This window comes from Cricetulus griseus (assembly GCF_003668045.3).
Source record: "Cricetulus griseus strain 17A/GY chromosome 1 unlocalized genomic scaffold, alternate assembly CriGri-PICRH-1.0 chr1_1, whole genome shotgun sequence".
Classification (NCBI taxonomy): domain Eukaryota; kingdom Metazoa; phylum Chordata; class Mammalia; order Rodentia; family Cricetidae; genus Cricetulus; species Cricetulus griseus.
This window is the reverse complement of record NW_023276807.1, coordinates 237,760,317-237,766,114: the sequence shown is the minus strand read 5'-3', so window position 1 is coordinate 237,766,114 and position 5,798 is coordinate 237,760,317.

Sequence of the window (5,798 nt, the reverse complement as noted above, 5' to 3'; positions counted from 1 at the left end):
AATATAATTATTTATCTCCTAACATTATGCTTTTTGTTTTCATCTTGGGAATTATTACCCTGAGCATGATATTTTACTCTTTCTCAGGAAGATTTTAAGGATGTCAGAAAACACATGGCTAAGGCGCACTCTGCACTATGCAGAAAATGGCTTCAATGAAGTAGATTCTTCAATGAACAATTCAGTATACACACACATTACCTTCAGAGCCAGAAGGTAAGCAATTATATTTCAGAAGGCTTCATATGTAGCTTGTTTTCAGGGATAGAGATAAAATGTAACTGTGAAACTATTTCTGACCATTCACAATCCAGTAGTTAAATCAATGCATTACTATGTGTCTATTCTCATCTATTGATAACACCATGTAAACACAGAGGATACTCTTTTATTCTCCCGATAATTTAAATCACGTTGGGAAATTTAGTGGTTATAAATGTCAAGACATTTCTTCCTTCTCTGAGAAATATTATGACATATGAAGAAATATAGAGAAAATGCGTTCAACTTTATTCAGGACAATTGTTTGGTGACATATTGTACTTGAAAAGTACTTGAATAAGACAGCAACAAAATTGGAAATTGGGTGGCATTTGACATTGAAGGTCAAAATATGAGGTTCATTAGCTGAGAGTGACATAAAGAAGTTATGAAAATTGATACCGCTAATATTTCTTTTTAGTAACTTAGATCAGAAGGTAGTTATGCCCTTAAGTAGAGGCAGAAATATTTTGGTGTCTAAAGAAAAAAATTCTTATGTATAGTGATAAGCTGCTACTCATGGGTTCAGCCTTCCTTCCATTTAGAAGGTCTAGGCATAAGTCACTTTAGTCAAACATATATAAGCTAAGAATGGCTGGATGCATTCTAAAAGTCTTATACTCTTAAAAGGACACATAAGCCAAATAGCTTACTTTCTTGATCACTCAACCACATTCTTTAGCAAGAGTCCTGTGAAGAGCATGCATTCTTGATGGAGTAGTGTGCTTGCATCTGTGAATCAAGAGCTCTTTTAAAAATAACTTTTAGACTTCCATTATAAGGTTATATGTCTCCTTATTATTTTAACTAATTTATTTTTCTTTTGAATGCTGTTCACATAAGTAATAACTAAAATGTTAAAAAATGCTCCTAAAATAATTTTTAACAAATACTTTTTAGTTACTTTCATAATGTGCTCAATTTAAAGAAATAAAAGACAATGAAATGAAAGGGGTATATGGGTATATTAGATGTGAAAAGGAGAATGGAGAAATGATATAATCATATCTCAAAAAATAAACAGCATTTTAAAATATTAAGGAAAGATTTGCTTTGTTGCCTACTATGTGGTCAATTTTGGAGAAGGTGCCATGTGGTGCTGAGAAGAAGGTATATTCTTTTGAGTTTGGATGGAATGCTCTATAGATATCCGTTAACCCCAGTTGGGCCATGACTTCTTTCAGATCCTCTGTTTCTTTGTTAAGTTTTTGTCTGGTGGTCCTGTCTAGTGGTGTAAGGGGGGTGTTGAAGTCTCCTACTATAAGTGTGTGTGGTTTTATGTGTGGTTTGAGCTTTAGTAATGTTTCTTTCACAAATGTGGGTGCCTTCTTATTTGGAGCATAGATGTTCAGGATTGAGATTTCATCTTGATGGACTTTTCCTGTGATGAGTATGAAATGCCCTTCTTCATCTCTTTTGATTGATTTTAGTTTAAAGTCCATTTTGTTAGATATTAGGATTGCTACACCTGCTTGTTTCTTGAGGCCATTTGATTGGAAAATCTTTTCCCATCCTTTTACTCTGAGGTATCGCCTGTCTTTGAAGTTGAGGTGTGTTTCTTGTAAACAGCAGAAAGATGGATTCTGTCTTCGTATCCATTCTGTTAGCCTATATCTTTTTACGGGTAAGTTAAGGCCATTGACATTTAGGGATATTAATGTCCATTGTTCGTTGGTTCTTGTTTGGTTTGGATTTATTGTTGGTGGTGTCATTGTGTGTGGATTTTGCCCTCCTGCTTCTTTTTGTGTTTGGCAATATTAGATTATCTATTGCCTGTGTTTTTGTGCATGTAGTTATGTTCCTTGGGTTGGAGTTTTCCTTCCAGAACCTTCTGTAGTGCTGGATTTGTGGATATGTATTGTTTAAATCTGTTTTTGTCATGGAAAATCTTGTTTTCTCCATCTATAGTGATTGAAAGTTTTGCTGGGTACAGTAGTCTGGGTTGACATCCATGCTCCCTTAGTGCTTGTAGTGTATCTATCCAAGACCTTCTGGCTTTCATAGTTTCCATTGAGAAGTCGGGTGTGATTCTGATTGGTTTGCCTTTATATGTTACTTGGCCTTTTTCCTTTGCAGCTCTTAATATTTTTTCTTTATTCTGTAGATTTGGAGTTTTGATTATTATGTGTCGGGGGGACTTCTTTTTGTGGTCCAGTCTGTTTGGTGTCCTATAAGCTTCTTGTACTTTCATAGGCATATCTTTCTGTAGGTTGGGGAAGTTTTCTTCTATGATTTTGTTGAATATGTTTTCTGTACCTTTGAGCAGTGTTTCTTCACCTTCTTCTACACCTATTATTCTTAGGTTTGGTCTTTTCATGGTGTCCCATATTTCCTGTATATTTTGTGTTAGGGATTTGTTGGTCTTGAGGTTTTCTTTGGTTGATGAATGTATATCCTCTAGCGAGTCTTCAATAGCTGAGATTCTTTCTTCTGTCTCTTGAATTCTATTAGTTATACTCACATCTTTAGATCCTGATCGTTTATCCAACCTTTCCATTTCCAGCATCGCTTCATTCTGTGTTTTCTTTAATGTGTCTAATTGAGCTTTCATGTTTTGAACTGTTTCAAGAGCTTCCTTCATTGTTTGGTTGCTTTATTTTGGGTTTCTTTAGCCTCTTTAAGAGATTTGTTTATTTCTTGAATATTTTGGTTTGTCTTTTCCTCCATATCGTGTAATTTTATGCTTACTTTTTCTTCTATTTCTTTAAGGGATTTTCTTGTTTCCTCTTTGAAGGTCTCTATCATCTTGCTCAGATAATTTTTGAGGTCCATCTCTTCTTCATGCACTGTGTTGGGCTTTTCAGATCTTGCTGGAGTGGAGTCCCTAGATTCTGGTGGTGTCATATTGGTCTTTCTGTTGTTGAGCGGGTTCTTATTCTGTCTTCTTCCCATACCTTTTTCCAGTGAGTGCAGGTAGGATGTCTCTATCTCCTCTTGTTACTGTGTAGTGTGTGTGCGCCAGGAATTCAATGTCCGAAGCTCTGGATGGTTTTGCCTCTCCTCGTAGCCTCCTCACTCTGATGGCGTTAGGCCTCTTGGCGGATCGGTCGCCGGGAATGGAATGAAGAGTGGCCTGTACCCAGATTCGGGGAGCTCCTCCCTGCCTGGACGTGTCTGTTTCAAGCAGGGATGAGCCTGGAGGGATCTGGGTGAATGGTGCTTAGGACAAGAATTGGGTAAAAGCAGGGGGTGGCTTACCTGGTCTTCGATGAGTCCACGGAAAGGGAAGGAAGAATATCCTGAACCAAGCCAGATTCAGGAAGCTCCTCCCTGCCTGGGCATGTCTGTTTCAAGCAGGGATGAGCCTGGAGGGATCTGGGTGAATGGCGCTTAGGACAAGAATTGGGTAAAAGCAGGGGGTGGCTCACCTGGTCTGCGATGAGTCCACGGAAAGGGAAGGAAGAGTGTCCTGAACCAAACTCTGTAGTCAACAAAGCAAACCTCCACAATTACAAAAGAATTGAAATAACCCCCTGTATCTTATCAGACCACCATGCATTAAAGCTAGAATTCAGCAACAATACAAATGGCAGGAAACCTGCAAACTTTTGGAAAATGAATAACACCCAATTGCACCATTCCTGGGTTGAGGAAGAAATAAAAAAACAAATTAAAGACTTCCTAGATTCTAATGAAAATGCAGACACAACATACCCAAACTTATGGGACACTCTGAAAGCAGTCCTAAGAGGGAAGTTCATAGCACTAAGTGCCCACATGAAGAAACTAGAGAAAAGTCACATTAGAGAACTGACAGAACAACTGAAAACACTAGAGCAAAAAGAAGCAAACTCACCAAGGAGGAGTAGACGCCAGGAAATAATCAACCTGAGAGCTGAAATCAATAAAGTAGAAACTAGGAAAACATTACAAAGAATCAATGAAACAAAGAGTTGGTTCTTTGAGAAGATCAACAAGATAGACAAACCTCTAGCCAAACTAACCAAAAGGCAGAGAGAGAGCATGCTAATTAACAAAAGCAGAAATGAATAGGGGGATATAACAACTGACAGGGAGGAAATCCAGAGAATCTTTAGGTCATACTTTGAAAATCTGTACTCCACAAAATTAAAAAATCTAATGGAAATGGACAGTTTCCTGGATAAATATCACTTACTAAAATTAAATCAAGATCAGATAAACAATTTAAATCGACCCATAACCCCTAATGAAATAGAAGCAGTCATCAAAAGCCTCCCAACCAAAAAAAGCCCAGGACCAGATGGCTTCACTGCAGAATTCTACCAGAAATTCAAACAAGAGCTGATACCAATACTCCTCAAACTGTTCCGCACAATAGAAGCAGATGGGATATTGCCAAACTCCTTCTATGAGGCTACAATCACTTTGATACCCAAGCCACACAAAGATAAGAATAAGAAAGAGAACTACAGACCAATATCTCTCATGAACATTGATGCTAAAATACTCAATAAAATATTGGCTAATCGAATCCAAGAACATATCAGAAAAATCATCCACCACGATCAAGTGGGCTTCATCCCAGGGATGCAAGGATGGTTCAATATACGAAAAACCATCAATGTAATCCACCATATAAACAAACTGAAAAAGAAAAACCACATGATCATCTCACTAGATGCTGAAAAGGCCTTTGACAAAATCCAACATCCCTTCATGACAAAGATCTTGGAGAGAACAGGAATAACAGGAACATATCTAAACATGATAAACGCGATATACACCAAACCAATAGCTAACATCAAACTAAATGGAGAGAAACTCAAAGCATTTCCTCTAAAATCAGGAACAAGACAAGGTAGTCCACTCTCTCCATATCTCTTCAATATTGTTCTTGAAGTTCTAGCTAGAGCAATAAGACAAGATCAGGATATCAAAGGGATACAAATTGGAAAGGACGAAGTCAAACTTTCACTATTTGCAGATGACATGATAGTCTACATAAGTGACCCGAAAAACTCTACCAGGAAACTCCTACAGCTGATAAACACCTTCAGCAAGGTAGCAGGATACAAAATTAACTTAAATAAATCTGTAGCCCTACTGTATACAGATGATAAACTCAATGAGAAAGAAATCATGGAAACATCACCTTTCACAATATCCACAAGCAACATTAAATATCTGGGGGTAACACTAACCAAAAAAGTGAAAGACCTGTACAATAAGAACTTTGAGACTTTAAAGAAAGAAATTAAAGAAGATACCAGAAAGTGGAAAGATCTCCCGTGCTCTTGGATAGGCAGAATTAACATAGTAAAAATGGCAATTCTACCAAAAGCAATCTACAGATTTAATGCAATCCCCATCAAAATCCCAACACAGTTTTTCACAGACATTGAAAGAACAATACTCAACTTTATATGGAAAAATAAAAAACCTAGGATAGCCAAAACAACTCTTTACAATAAAAGATCCTCTGGAGGCATCACCATCCCTGACTTCAAGGTCTACTATAGAGCCATAGTTCTGAAAACAGCTTGGTATTGGCACAAGAATAGACAGATAGACCAATGGAATCGAATTGAAGACCCAGATATTAACCCACGCACCTA